The sequence below is a fragment of the Lipotes vexillifer genome, unplaced genomic scaffold (assembly GCF_000442215.2).
Source record: "Lipotes vexillifer unplaced genomic scaffold, Lipotes_vexillifer_v1.1 scaffold854, whole genome shotgun sequence".
Taxonomy (NCBI): Eukaryota; Metazoa; Chordata; class Mammalia; order Artiodactyla; family Lipotidae; genus Lipotes; species Lipotes vexillifer.
This window is the reverse complement of record NW_006791376.1, coordinates 244,643-259,445: the sequence shown is the minus strand read 5'-3', so window position 1 is coordinate 259,445 and position 14,803 is coordinate 244,643.

Sequence of the window (14,803 nt, the reverse complement as noted above, 5' to 3'; positions counted from 1 at the left end):
AAAATTGAAGGGAATTCTTGAGACCCATTGACTAACAGCCCTGTAGGAGGCAGGACCTGGTCCCTGTCCCCAGGCAATCCCCAGTGTGAGGGGAGATCACAGCTCTTGAGCTGAGGGAGCCCCCAATCTGATAGAAACCTGTTCATCACAGTTTTTAAGTACCTAAAATTTCACACATGCATTCTCATGACTGAGTACTGACAATCTACCTAACTGAGGGAAAAAGGGCAATGGATGGTTTGTAAAGAATAAAATGGACACAGGGCAGGGGTTTGTGAGCATTGGCAGGGCAGGTATAGAGCTTGCAAGCCCTTGGTGTTGTTTATATTCAATGGGAAAAGTTTTCTCTTAGGGTTGCGACCCAGGAGGAATCTCAGAGCCCCGGGAACCCCTTGGGCTGCCATTTACCTTCTCTCTCCAGATCTCCTGGGTCAGCAGTCTCTGGTTGTCACTTAGAGGTCTGGGAGAAGGACAGCTCTACGGTGGCTCCCAGCTGCTGGAATTCCTTCTCCAGGAAGCTTCCCTGGGTTCATCCCAACCACCGGCTCCATCTTTCTTGCCAATTTCCCTTTCCAAGGCCTTAAGGAATGATTGTACTGTTAAGCCTGCTAATGACACAACCAGTAGCCTTGTCCCCTTTATCAAGTTACAACAGACAAACCTTGAGACCAGGGTCCCCTTTAGTTCTTTAGTCTGCATCTTACGGTTTAGAGAGTTTATAGCCCCCTGGAGCCTTCTCAGGGCATGTTGACTCTTGAGATGAGTCTCTCTTGTGTGCTCCTGGAGCTCATCCTTGCAGGAAGGGGGAGGACCACAGATGAGTTGTTCCGCGTTCCCGAAGAGCTTATAGCTGCTTGCTGGGTGAGCTATGCTCCTAGGGACTTCTTGTCTGGACAGACTCGGATTTATAGACCACTGTCATTTACATGTCTTGTTTATTTCTCACAACGGTCCTGTGTGCTCGGGGATATGTTATTTTCATTTCCCAGATGAGGAAGCAGCTCACAGAGGCCAACACAATTGCTCAAATTCCCAAAGCCAGGATTTGGACTCAGTTCTTTTGATTCTAAATCTTGTGTTCTTTCCAAGCACTATATACTTCTTTTTTTTGGATCAATATGGGCAGAATTAAGGGATGACTCCCCCAGTCAGGCTCAGGTTTCTGCCTTCTGGGAGGCAGGGGACAGAGGTTGCTCTTAGCAACGGTGCTTCCAGCTCCTCAGGGACGCTTGTATGCATTGGTGGATGGCAGGAGATGGGAGGACAGCTTCTGTCATTTGTAGAGGTAGGTGACAAGCCCAAAGTCCAGAGAGGCTAACCTACTTCCCAAGGCCACACAGCAGGGCCAAGACTAGAACCTGGGTCTCTGGCCTCCCAGCTCAGTACTCCTACCGCAGATCCAGGTTGTGAGTTTCTGCTTTGTCCTGACAAGAGTACCTCCATATGTTGGCAGTGAGACCAGAGAGTCGTTAAAACAACAGTAAAAGTATTTCAGAGCTGAGTAGACATGCTCAAGGAAGCTGCTGGGCCTGGGCATTTTAACCTCTGGGCCTGGAATTTAACTGCTGATGTCATGAGGTCCTTTCACAGGTGGGCAGCTTCTTTGTAGCCTGAGGGCCCAGGGTCTACTTCCTCGGCTCACACATAAACTTTATAGCAGGGAGGAGCAGTGAGCAGCATTTGTGGGCCCCAGCCCTGCTCTGAGATAGGCAATGACACTTGATCCCTCTCAGGACTTTTATGCATGGTGGTAGTTGGAGGTCCCAGAATGCTGGCTCCTTGACCACCCTCTCCACTGATATCTGTGGGTGGATAATCCAGGTTGTTTAAACAGAATCCCAAGTCAAAAGGAATCTGGAAGTCAATACGACACAGAGGAAAAAGCAAAAGCATTTCAAATCCATAGCCTTGTAGGCTGTTTGGCCTAAAGCTTTAACTGCAGTTTTTCAGGCGTGTGCTGCTTTAGGTGACTGCACCAATGCATTTCTTTCCTGGAGGTTATTGAAAAGCAAGGCAAGGTCAGTGCTCTCTTCACTTTGGTTTTGAATCCTATTTGGTACTTATGTGCTACTTTCAGGAATTGCCTGGGCTGCAGTGGGCTTTGGGTGTGACTTCTCTCTTACCCACAAACTATTCATAGGATTTACTACTGAAGATCAGAATCTGGATCCAGTCTCTGTCTTGGCCAGCAAACCTTGCTCTTCAGACTTGCTGGTTACTCTTAATTTTTACTCATTCTTCCAACCACACTCTTTATTTCATAGCTGAAACTGTTGAAATTAGGTGGATGACTTGGGCAAACTTTCCCACTGCCTAAAGAGTGGAAATGATCACAGTTTGGTTGGTGGGTCTCTAGTGACTTCTTTGTTTGGTTCCATCCACGTGCTCAGAGAATCCCAAGGTGAGAGACTATGCAACCATTGTTCACATCTGTGTAGGTTCCCAGGGCCTTTCCTTCTGGCCTACAAGCACCATACAGGAAAGATGGGATCCTCCTAAACCTCCAAATCCCCATCTAACTCAGGGCTGGGTCTCAGCCTGAATATTTGTTAAATACTTGTTGATCAGCCAAGAAGGTGATCCCAGGGCATATATAACTTGATTTATTTTTCCATGGAAAGTAGTTTATCTAAATTGGCCGTGGAAAACTGTTTTCCCTTGCCATACCCCATCTTCCATCCAAGGCACCTGATTCCCCCATTGTTTCTTGTTTCTTAGTTTTCAGAATATGCCTTGGATCATGACTTCCAGAGATCTTGACCATCTATGGTCCAGTGGTAGCTTTTTGGCTGGTCCTGGAGCAGCTCCAGGAGAGCTGTGAGGTTTGCCAGTCTCTGATCTGTTCTGAAGGGTAGGGATCAGAATCTTTTCTGGGGACTTGGGGTCAGGGAGGACCTGTGCTCTAAACTTGGACCAACCACCAATGACCTGTGAGTTTGGGCAAGGCATGGTCCCCACAGACCTCTGTTTCTTCACTGATAAGGTCAATCTGACTTACTCCTGTCCTGGTTTCCTTTTGTCCCCCCTCCCCCCTCTGCCCCCACTCCATTCCCAGGGCCCCTCTCTGGACAGAGAGGAGGGAAAGATGAGGGGCGTCAGAGGCAGTGTTAGGGAAGAAACTAGATGGAATGACAAGGATCATGGGCCTCTTGGAAAAGAGCATAGAAACTCTCATATCTCCCCGGGTGCCAGCCTCAGGCTCAAATCAGAGGCATTTTGGGAACTTCTCCACCCAAGAGCGTTTCTCCACCTGAGTTGACTGTGGAGGAAGAGGGAGGGGTACAGCAGGAGGGTGGGGTGAGGAAAGTTGGCCTGTGTTATGAGTAATCTTTGCAGCTTATCATTACCCAGGGTGGATATAATAGCTTGGAATTAAGAAGGGCATGTGAATAGCCTGTGTTGATTTAGATCTTCCTGCAATTGACATCTATCCATTTGAGTCTTAGAGGAGGGATTAATTGGCTCCTGAACTATCCTTGGCAGTGAATCCCCTGGTGGTGGAACTGGCCTTACTACCCTCTAGTGAGTCATTATGCTGTAAAATGCAAAGAAAAAAAAAAGTAGCCTCACTACAAATAATTTGAAAAACAAAGCGAAGAAAAACAGTCACCTATAATTCCAGTATTCAAATACAACTGGTGTTAAAGTTTTGGTGAGTATTTTATCTTGCTCTTTTTTCTTTTCATTTATCCTTCTCTTTCACATAAATTCTCAGGTCTGGTTGCTGATTTTCCATATGGCTTTGTTATCATGCACATACCCCCTTGTCCCTCCATGGTCTATTAACTACTAGTTTTAGTCACTGTGCTCCACTGCCCATTCTGAGTCTTACCACTTAGACCTTCCAGCTGTGCTGGAACCTCTGTACCCTGGAGACCTCATTACTGAATTTCTTTGGGTCTTTTTTCTCTCCCTGATGGACTGCTGGCTGGAACTTTATATGCAGGTTGGCTGCACAGTAGCGGAGGAGAAAGTTTTGTTATGTGAGGACACCCCCGTCAACCTTTATTTCTTGTCTCCCCTGACTCTCCTTGTGCAGGATCTAGTGCCTCAGTTCCCCTAGATTCTGTCTAACTCCACAGTATCGTTTTCCTCCAGATGTTTTCATCTTGTCTCTTTCAATGCCATCTTCTCTTCACAGGCTGCTGGGCCACCATTCCCTTGGGAATGTGTGGCTGGAAGCAACATCTTCTAATTTGTGTGTGAGAGGGTTTGCAGGAGGGGCAGAGGAGTGCACAGTTTAGTTGGGCATTTGGAAAAGAAGTCACTCAGGATGCTAGAGTGTAATGGGAGTCGAGTGACTGAGGGTCAAGGGATCACAGAGAAAAGAAGTGGCTGGAAAATTCTTCTTGAAAGAGGTATTTTTTTTTTTTTTTACATCTTTATTGGAATATGATTGCTTTAAAATGGTGTGCTAGGTTCTGCTTTATAACAAAGTGAATCAGTAACACACACACATATGTTCCCATATCCCTTCCCCCTTGCGTCTCCTTCCCTCCCACCCTCCCTATCCCACCCCTCTAGGTGGTCACAAAGCACCCAGCTGATCTCCCTGTGCTATGTGGCTGCTTCCAACGAGCTATCTATTTTACGTTTGGTAGTGTATATATGTCCATGCCACTCTTTCACTTTGTCACAGCTTACCCTTCCCCCTCCCCATATACTCAAGTCCATTCTCTAGTAGGTCTGTATCTTTATTCCTGTCTTGCATTTCTCTAAGGATTAACGATGTTGAGCATTCTTTCATGTGTTTGTTGGCAGTCTGTATATCTGCTTTGGAGAAATGTCTATTTAGGTCTTCTGCCCATTTTGAATTGGGTTGTTTGGTTTTTTTGTTATTGAGTTGCATGAGCTGCTTGTAAATTTTGCAGATTAATCCTTTGTCAGTTTCTTCTTTTGCAAATATTTTCTCCCATTCTGAGGGTTGTCTTTTTGTCTTGTTTATGGTTTCCTTTGCTGTGCAAAAGCTTTGAAGTTTCATTAGGTCCAATTTGTTTATTTTTGTTTTTATTTCCATTTCTCTAGGAGGTGGGTCAAAAAGGATCTTGTGATTTCTGTCATAGAGCGTTCTGCCTAAGTTTTACTCTAAGAGTTTGATAGTTTCTGGCCTTACATTTAGGTCTTTAATCCATTTTGAGCTTTTTTTGTGTGTATGGTGTTAGAGAGTGTTCTAATCTCATACTTTTACATGTACCTGTCCAGTTTTCCAAGCACCACTTATTGAAGAGGCTATCCTTTCTCCACTGTACATTCCTGACTCCTTTATCAAAGATAAGGTGACCATATGTGCGTGGGTTTATCTCTGGGCTTTCTATCTTGTTCCATTGATCTATATTTCTGTTTTTGTGTCAGTACCGCACTGTCTTGATTACTGTAGCTTTGTAGCATAGTCTGAAGTCAGGGAGCCTGATTCTTCCAGCTCTATTTTTCATTCTCAAGATTGCTTTGGCTATTCGGGGTCTTTTGTGTTTCCATACAAATTGTGAAAGTTTTTGTTCTAGTTCTGTGAAAAATGCCAGTGTTAGTTTGATAAGGATTGCATTGAATCTGTAGATTGCTTTGGGTAGTAGAGTCATTTTCACAATGTTGATTCTTCCAATCCAAGAACATGGTATATCTCCCCATCTATTTGTATCATCTTTAATTTCTTTCATCAGTGTCTTATAATTTTCTGCATACAGGTCTTTTGTCTCCTTAGGTAGGTTTATTCCTAGATATTTTATTCTTTTTGTTGCAGTGGTAAATGGGAGTGTTTTCTTGATTTCACTTTCAGATTTTTCATCATTAGTATATAGGAATGCCAGAGATTTCTGTGCATTAATTTTGTATCCTGCTACTTTACCAAATTCATTGATTAGCTCTAGTAGTTTTCTGGTAGCATCTTTAGGATTCTCTATGTATAGTATCATGTCATCTGCAAACAGTGACAGCTTTACTTCTTCTTTTCCGATTTGGATTCCTTTTATTTCCTTTTCTTCTCTGATTGCTGTGGCTAAAACTTCCAAAACTATGTTGAATAAGAGTGGTGAGAGTGGGCAACCTTGTCTTGTTCCTGATCTTAGTGGAAATGGTTTCAGTTTTTCACCATTAAGGATGATATTGGCTGTAAGTTTGTCATATATGGTCTTTATTATATTGAGAAAAGTTCCCTCTATGTCTACTTTCTGCAGGATTTTTATCATAAATGGGTGTTGAATTTTGTCGAAAGATTTCTCTGCATCTGTTGAGATGATCATATGGTTTTTCCCCTTCAATTAGTTAATATGATGTATCACATTGGTTGATTTGCATATATTGAAGAATCCTTGCATTCCTGGAATAAACCCCACTTGATCATGGTGTATGATCTGTTTAATGTACTGTTGGATTCTGTTTGCTAGTATTTTGTTGAGGATTTTTGCATCTACGTTCATCAGTGATGTTGGCCTGTAGTTTCCTTTCTTTGTGACATCCTTGTCTGGTTTTGGTATCAGGGTGGTGGTGGCCTTGTAGAATGAGTTTGGGGTTGTTTCTCCCTCTGCTATATTTCGGAAGAGTTTGAGAAGGATAGGTGTTAGCTCTTCTCTAAATGTTTGGTAGAATTCTCCTGTGAAGCCATCTGGTCCTGGGCTTTTGTTTGTTGGAAGATTTTTAATCACAGTTTCAATTTCAGTGCTTGTGATTGGTCTGTTCATATTTTCTATTTCTTCCTGGTTCAGTCTCAGCAGGTTGTGCATTTCTAAGAATTTGTCCATTTCTTCCAGGTTGTCCATTTTATTGGCATAGAGTTGCTTGTAGTAATCTCTCATGATCCTTTGTATTTCTGCAGAGTCAGTTGTTACTTCTCCTTTTTCATTTCTAATTCTATTGATTTGAGTCTTCTCCCTTTTTTTCTTGATGAGTCTGGCTAATGGTTTATCTATTTTGTTTATCTTCTCAAAGAACCAGCTTTTAGTTTTATTGATCTTTGCTATTGTTTCCTTCATTTCTTTTTCATTTATTTCTGATCTGATTTTTATGATTTCTTTCCTTCTGCTAACTTTGGGTTTTTTTTGTTCTTCTTTCTCTAATTGCTTTAGGTGCAAGGTTAGGTTGTTTATTTGAGATGTTTCCTGTTTCTTAAGGTAGGATTGTATTGCTATAAACTTCCCTCTTAGAACTGCTTTTGCTGCATCCCAAAGGTTTTGGGTCATCGTGTCTCCATTGTCATTTGTTTCTAGGTATTTTTTGATTTCCTCTTTGATTTCTTCAGTGATCACTTCATTATTAAGTAGTGTATTGTTTAGCCTCCATGTGTTTGTATTTTTTACAGATCTTTTCCTGTAATTACTATCTAGTCTTATAGCGTCGGATAAGATACTTGATACAATTTCAATTTTCTTAAATTTACCAAGGCTTGATTTGTGACCCAAGATATGATCTATCCTGGAGAATGTTCCATGAGCACCTGAGAAAAATGTGTATTCTGTTGTTTTTGGATGGAACGTCCTATAAATATCAATTAAGTCCATCTTGTTTAATGTATCATTTAAAGGTTGTGTTTCCTTATTTATTTTCATTTTGGATGATCTGTCCATTGGTGAAAGTGGGGTGTTAAAGATCCCTACTATGAATATGTTATGGTCGATTTCCCCTTTTATGGTTGTTAGTATTTTCCTTATGTATTGAGGTGCTCCTATGTTGGGTGCATAAATATTTACAATTGTTATATCTTCTTCTTGGATCGATCCTTTGATCGTTATGTAGTGTCCGTTTTTGTCTCTTCTAATAGTCTTTATTTTAAAGTCTATTTTGTCTGATATGAGAATTGCTACTCCAGCTTTCTTTTGATTTCCATTTGCCTGGAATATCTTTTTCCATCCCCTCACTTTCAGTCTGTACGTGTCTCTAGGTCTGAAGTGGGTCTCTTGTAGACAGCATATATATGGGTCTTGTTTTTGTATCCATTCATCCAGTCTGTGTCTTTTGGTGGGAGCATTTAATCCATTTACATTTAAGGTTATTATTGATATGTACGTTCCTACTCCCATTTTCTTAAAGAGGTAAATTTTGAGTTAGGATTGGAACAGTTTAAACTTTAGATAGGTTTCTCCAGATTTAGGCTTTGGCTCTGGCACTGCCTTCACACGTATGTGTATGTGTATACGTGGGATGGGTGTACATATGTGTATGTCTATGTGTTTTTATGCATGTGATGTGTGTATATAAGTCCGTGTATGGGTACATGTGTCTGTCTCCTCTCCTCATGCCAGACCCTTTCTTGGAGAACCTGTTCCTTCTCTCCTGGGAAGGCAGACAGGATTCTGGGCACTCCTCCCTGGCCCTGGGATTGCTCTCGACCCTCACTTGTCAGTCAGTCCTTGGTGTCCACAACAACTGTATTGTGTGTGGAACTGACTGACATCATTCATCACCTGTGTATCTAGCCATGACAGTGAATTTGCCCTATTATGTCATTCTTCTAAAAATTTTCAGTGTCCCCACATCAGGATGAAGTCCAGATTTCTTAGTTCAAAGAGCCTTTTGTGGGTCAGTTTCTGCCCACTTCTTGCCCTAGAGAGGCATTTTGCTCTAGACAAACTCAATGACATCCTCCCCTGCTGAGCCAGGCTGTGTTTAATGTCTTTGTGTTTTTTTCCTGTGCTTTCCCCTGCATCTCTGAATGCCCCCTTTCCTCCATTTGTCAAACTCTTATTTTCCTTTCAACACTCTGTCAGACATCAACCCTCTAGGAAAACTTCCCCAGCACCCCAGTCTGATGGAGAGAGCACTTCACTTGCAGGACGGTCATCCTGTCTCCCATTAGACTGAGGTCTCCTTGGAGGGGGTGTCAGGTCTTGTTCACTGTCTTGTACCTCAAGCATTCAGCACAATGCCTGGCACAACCCCCAGGGAATGCGTGTAGAATGGATGAATGAACTGCTCCCCATCTGCCTACTCCTGGGATTTTCAGTGGCCTGGATAGTAGTTGCTTTAGCCTGGGTGGGGAGGGTGTTAAGTCTTCATCCTATTTTCGCCTCCCCAACACGACTGCTCCTGCAGGGTAGGGATGGCACTGTAGCTCTTAGTAAACCTGGAGCCCATGGACACACCAGGCCCTGAGTCAGTGTTTATTGAAAAGAGAAGAAAAAAAAAAAAAGAATGAAGTAGAGAATGGAGGGAAGGAGAGACAGAAGGGACCGAAGGATTGTTTCAGGATTTATAACAATGCTGGTTTGAGTCTGGTCAGAATGTCTTTCTCTCCCTACACAAGTTTGGGTTCTCTGATCTAATTCTGGCAACTCCAAGAAATTATAGGCCTGTTTGGCCCACAAAGATGGAGAGAATTGAGATTATATAGTTTTAGCAGTTTTAGGGCTTCCCTGGTGGCACAGTGGTTAAGAATCCGCCTGCCAATGCAGGAGACACGGGTTTGGGCCCTGGTATGGGAAGATCCCACATGCCACAGAGAAACTAAGTGTGTGCACCATGGCTGCTGAGCCTGTGCTCTACAGCCTGTTAGCCACAACTACTGAGCCTGTGTGCCTAGAGCCCGTGCTCTGCAACAAGAGAAGCCACCACAATGAGAAACTTGCTCACCACAACAAAGAGTAGTCCCCACTCACCGCAACTAGAGAAAGCCTGCACGCAGCAATGAAGACCCAATGCAGCCAAAAATAAATAAAATAAATAAAATAAAAACAAAAAAGAAGTTTTAAAGTGGATGTCAGAACAGGCTTTTGAATTATTGATGTGATTTCATTATCAACATGATTACTACATATTAACCTACTAATTATTAGTATCTGATTAAATTATTCATGTATTTAATTGGTCTCTATGATTCATTAGGACAATTTACTCCTCATAATCCCCACTGTATCCTATATAGATTAGAGAAGAGTTATATAAAGTGTGGTGTGTTTGCTACTGGTGAATCACGTACCCTCCTTATTTTAACAGCTATGCACTACTTTTTTCCTGTTAGGAAAATATTGAAGTTTGTGCTAGGCTGTGTGTTTGGATCCTGAGTTCTTTCCTTACTAGTCTTGGAATTTGGGGCAAGTCACTTGACCTTGCCTTAAAACAAGGTATAAAATAATACCAACCTCACAATTATTGGGTTAGCATATGAGAAAACCAAATTCCAACCCTGGACAATGAATGAACATTTTTATTTTTAAATTTTTAAAAAAACTAAAAAATTTTTTATTGGAGTATAGTTGATTTACAATGCTGTGTTATTTTCAGGTGTACACAAAGTGAATCTGTTATACATATACATATATCCACTCTTTTTTTTTTTAGACTCTTTTCCCATATAGGTCATTACAAAGTATTGAGTAGAGTTCCCTGTGCATTTTTATTTTTTTAAATTAAAATTTTTTCCTTTACATCTTTATATAATACCTAGTATTTTGTATAAATCCATAATGAATTCTTTCATTCACAACCAGACATATATCTCCAGTTTCTGAATTTCAGTGTCCCTGAAGTCAATGCTACATTCCACTTTGAATTATCTTCCTCCAGGAAATATGAGAATGAACATTTTTAATTGGGAGAAAGGATTAGGAAATGCAATCTGGGAATATAAACCACTCGTTTGAGCACTTGAGAAGGAAGAGCAAAAGAGAAGAGGTACTTCCCCCCCATCCCTCCCTTTAAAAATAAACAATGACCTGTTTATATTTGAAGACTGTGGAAAGAGGTAGAAAATATTTATTATACAGGTGTAAATATATAACTGGGTGATAATTTGCAAAGAGAGTGAAGAAAATACTATTCAAATGTTACTTCTGACTCTCAAAAAGATCTTAACGAGCTTAATATTTTCACTCATTTGCTAATTTGGATAGATTGTCAAAGTAAAATTTTATTTTAATCATCTCTTCATGCCTTGAATAGAATGCAAAGGTGATATTACCATAACATTTGATATATTTTCCAGAACTGTTTATAGCTATGCACTACTTTTAATATGTATTAGAACAAACACCTCTGATTTATGACTTTTATGGATATTATTGCTTAGGATGAGGAAAAAGAAAGTGCTATGCGGTCATACACCTTTTCAAATAAATTTGGCTAAGTAAATAGTGAGTTGACCTAGAGAAAAGTATTAATAATACAGATGATGAATGGATATGGAAAAATCTATGAAGGAGGTCTGTGAATGATTAAGTTTTCATAAAACCTAGATTTTAACATGGGCCCTGCTATCTCCATTTGGGGGGGTTCCAAACATCCTCCTGGGTTATACAGACTGTACTTAGGAGACCTGACACCATGTTCAGTTAAGGGCAGGGGGAAGGGTCATAAGTGTGAGGGCAGGTCCACCTCTCTCCCTGCTGAAGCAGATCCCTGGATCTGAGGGAGATGCAGACTCAGGAGGGGCTGTCTTGGAGGCAAGCCAGAGACACACCGTGAAGTAGACTGCGTGTCCTCTGAGCCTCTAGTCCTACTGCTAGTGCCCCAGCCTCTTCCTTTCTGCCTCCAACTCATTCTTGAAGATGATCCCTGGGTTGTGAGGAGACTCTGGGAACCGTGAGGATATGTGAAGCAGCAGACCGGTTTCATCACTTGCCTGCCGTGGGACCACATGTATTGTGACTGAACCTTTCTGAGCCTATGTCCTTGTGTGAAAATGGGTTTGATCTGCTTATGCTTTGAGGGTGTTGTGGGGATTAAACAAGATCTACTATTTGGAAAAGATATTGGAAAATGGTAGGTGTTTAATTAAATGCTGAATTCAAGGAAAGATTGTACAATTCATTTAAATCAGAGTGTAGACATTTGATAGTAGTTCAAAGTGGGTCTTCATCTGGGGCATGCAGTTTATTAGGGTCAGAATTATAGTAGAAAGGTTGAAGCTCTTACAGTGAAATGTCAGGTGTCCTTGAGGAGATGAGAGTGGAAAAGTGAACAGGGGAAATCTTCCAGGGACAGATTTTCTCCAGTGGGTTTGCCTTCCCTACAGTTCATGTTGGATTGGAGGTCTGACTAGCCTGTCCCTTTGTCCAGTTCTCTCCCATGTTCTTCTCTGAGTCACTCATTCAGTACTTAACACTATTATTTCCAATCATAGCAACTACTGTTTGTTGAGCACATACTGTGTGACAAATGCTATGCTGAATACTGTAGTGTTGCTTAATTTAAACCTCACCACACCCCAGGGACTATTATCCACATTCTACAGATGACTAAAGTGAAGTCTAAGGAGCATCACTACATGACAGACACTGGGCTAAGTACAGGAGGTTCAATGATGAGTAAGTTTCAGTTCTACTCTCAAGGAGTTCTTAGTCCAGCAAGGGAGACAGACATCGACACATAATGTAAAACATAATGTGCCCAATGTCACACACTCAAAAGTAACTGAGTCAGGATTATAGGCAGGTCTGACTCCAAAGCCCAGGCTTTTCAGGCTCTACCATCCTGTGTGATACAATTCTGTATCAACATCAACATCAGCTAATATTTTCTGAGGGCTGTCCAGTTGTCACATATTACTCTAAACAGGGACAAAACACACATACACAGATCCCCCTCCAGGCTGAGATCTCCAAGGAACTCACATAATAAGGACACTTAGAAGCTGGAATTCAAGCTGACTTATTAAGCTTCCATGATAGAATGGGGGGACTATTGTGGCTCCCTTCAGCAGGGGATGTCCAGGTTTTGGGACCCCAAGTCATCCTTGCTTTGGGTTGGTTGAAAAAGAGATTCTTAGCCAAGTCAGATATTACCCATTCCATAAAGCCTCTTCTAATGCTATGTACCCCCTTTCTGAACCCCTGAAATATTCTGAGCTTATTATTATTATTTTAAAAATCACTTTTCATATTGTGTTTACATTATGTGTTAATGTCTGTCTCCCTTCCTGGACTAAGAACTCCTTGAGGGTAAAACTGAAACTTACTGATCATTGAACCTTCAGTACTTACCCCAGTGTCTGTCATGTAGTGGTGCCCTGTAAAGGTGGGTTAAACAAAATAAGGGGAAACATCATAACCAAGGTGATTGTACCTAATACGGAGCAGATAATCAGACTTTTGAGAGAATAAGAGGAAGAATAAAAAGAAAGAGTAATAATTTTAGGAGATGCTTGGAATTTGTGGCCCTAGGAGGATGTTATTATTCATTGGAAGATGAGTTTGTCCTGGTGAGTAGGTCATCCAGCTCTGGTTGGGAGCCCTTAGTGGCACCACTACCATCAGCATCATTACCATCACCACTTCAGACTTGGCTACAGACAAGAGATATTGATGCCACACTTCATCCTAAGCCTTGCTCAGAAGTGTCAGATCTTGGAAACCCAATTAAGTCCAGAGGAAGGCACCAGCGAGAGCAGGGTGACATGAATTGCTGTTTGTTATGCCTAAACCCCTAATGAATGAAATGTGAGACAATTAAGTTGCTTCAGATGGAATTAACCTGGTTCAAGTCTAACTTAATTGTTTTCTTTGCTGGAATGAGTCTCAGCAATGCCAGTGAGTTCCAGAGATGCCATGGCTGTTGTGGTTGCTCTGTTTAGACAGGATGTTATAGGCACAGTGATTTGTTTTCCTTTAAAATATATTGTTTCTTATTTCCAAGCCTAATTGCTCACCTTGCTATCTGTGGCAGAACAGGCCGAGTGTCCCTCTGCAGGGCTCAGTGTCTGTGGGGTTGTTGGACAGGTGTGGCTAGTGGGGCGTGGCCACCACCTCTGGAACGTGGGCTCACACTGCTTCTTGTTGACTTCTCCACATGGGAAATGACAACTAGAAGGACTAGGCACTCACAGGTCTGGCCAAGGTTTGCCCAGTGTGGGCTAAGACAGACTCTAAGGGCCTACCTTGGCAGACTTGCCTTATTCTCTTCCCATTCTTCTTTCTCTCAGAAGCACCCAGGAAATTGCCATAAGGGACAAACACAAAATGGAATAGACATGGGAAGCTGAGATCCAGAACAAACTGCTGTGGCTGTGGAGAGGTGAGGAAAGTCCTAGAGACCACCCTGCCTGGGAAGTATCATCCTATTTGCTCCTTTCATTCTAGCTCATGTACCCTTCCCTCTGCTTATCCTGCCCAAAGGCAGCAGCAGAAATGGGAGAGGGACTTTGGTCTTAGTAGACAGGTAATCAGCCCTACATCTAGAGTTGCTTTTTGCAATGTGCCTAGTTTCAGTTCAACACCCCTATTTTCATGATCTCCAGCCCCACTGCCACCATATCTACATTCCATTCCTTTCAATACTACATCAAACGCCAAATACTATATGTTATCATATGCTACAACAGCATCATCATTACCCCACTACTACCACTGCAACCTCTGCTCATTCTCACCATCACCACTACCACCTCCACCAGCTCCATCACTTCTATCACCTTCACCACTACCATGAACACCACCACAATTATAAGCACGACCACTGCCATCTCCACTAATTCTCACCATCACTACCACCTCTGCCACCTCTATCACCTTCATCATCCCCACTGTCACCACCTCCACTGCCATCACCACCATCACATCTACCACCTTTAACACTACTACCACTGTCATCACCACCAGCACCTCCACCACCATCGTTACCACCACCACTGCTACCACAATCCATTCTCTTCTTACCCCCATTGCCACCACCATCACTACTGCTTCTCATTCTCACCAGCACCATGACTAGCATGGAGAAGAAAAGACTTAGGGCTTGCTGAAGAGCCATCTTCAAAGGATTAAAAGGCTACAGAAGAATAAAGTTCTTAGTAGGGGCAAAGAAGCTAGAGTTGGAAAAATGGACAGAATTAAAGGAATTATAGTGACATTTAGGTAAATGTAAGCAATGTTTTTCATGGACC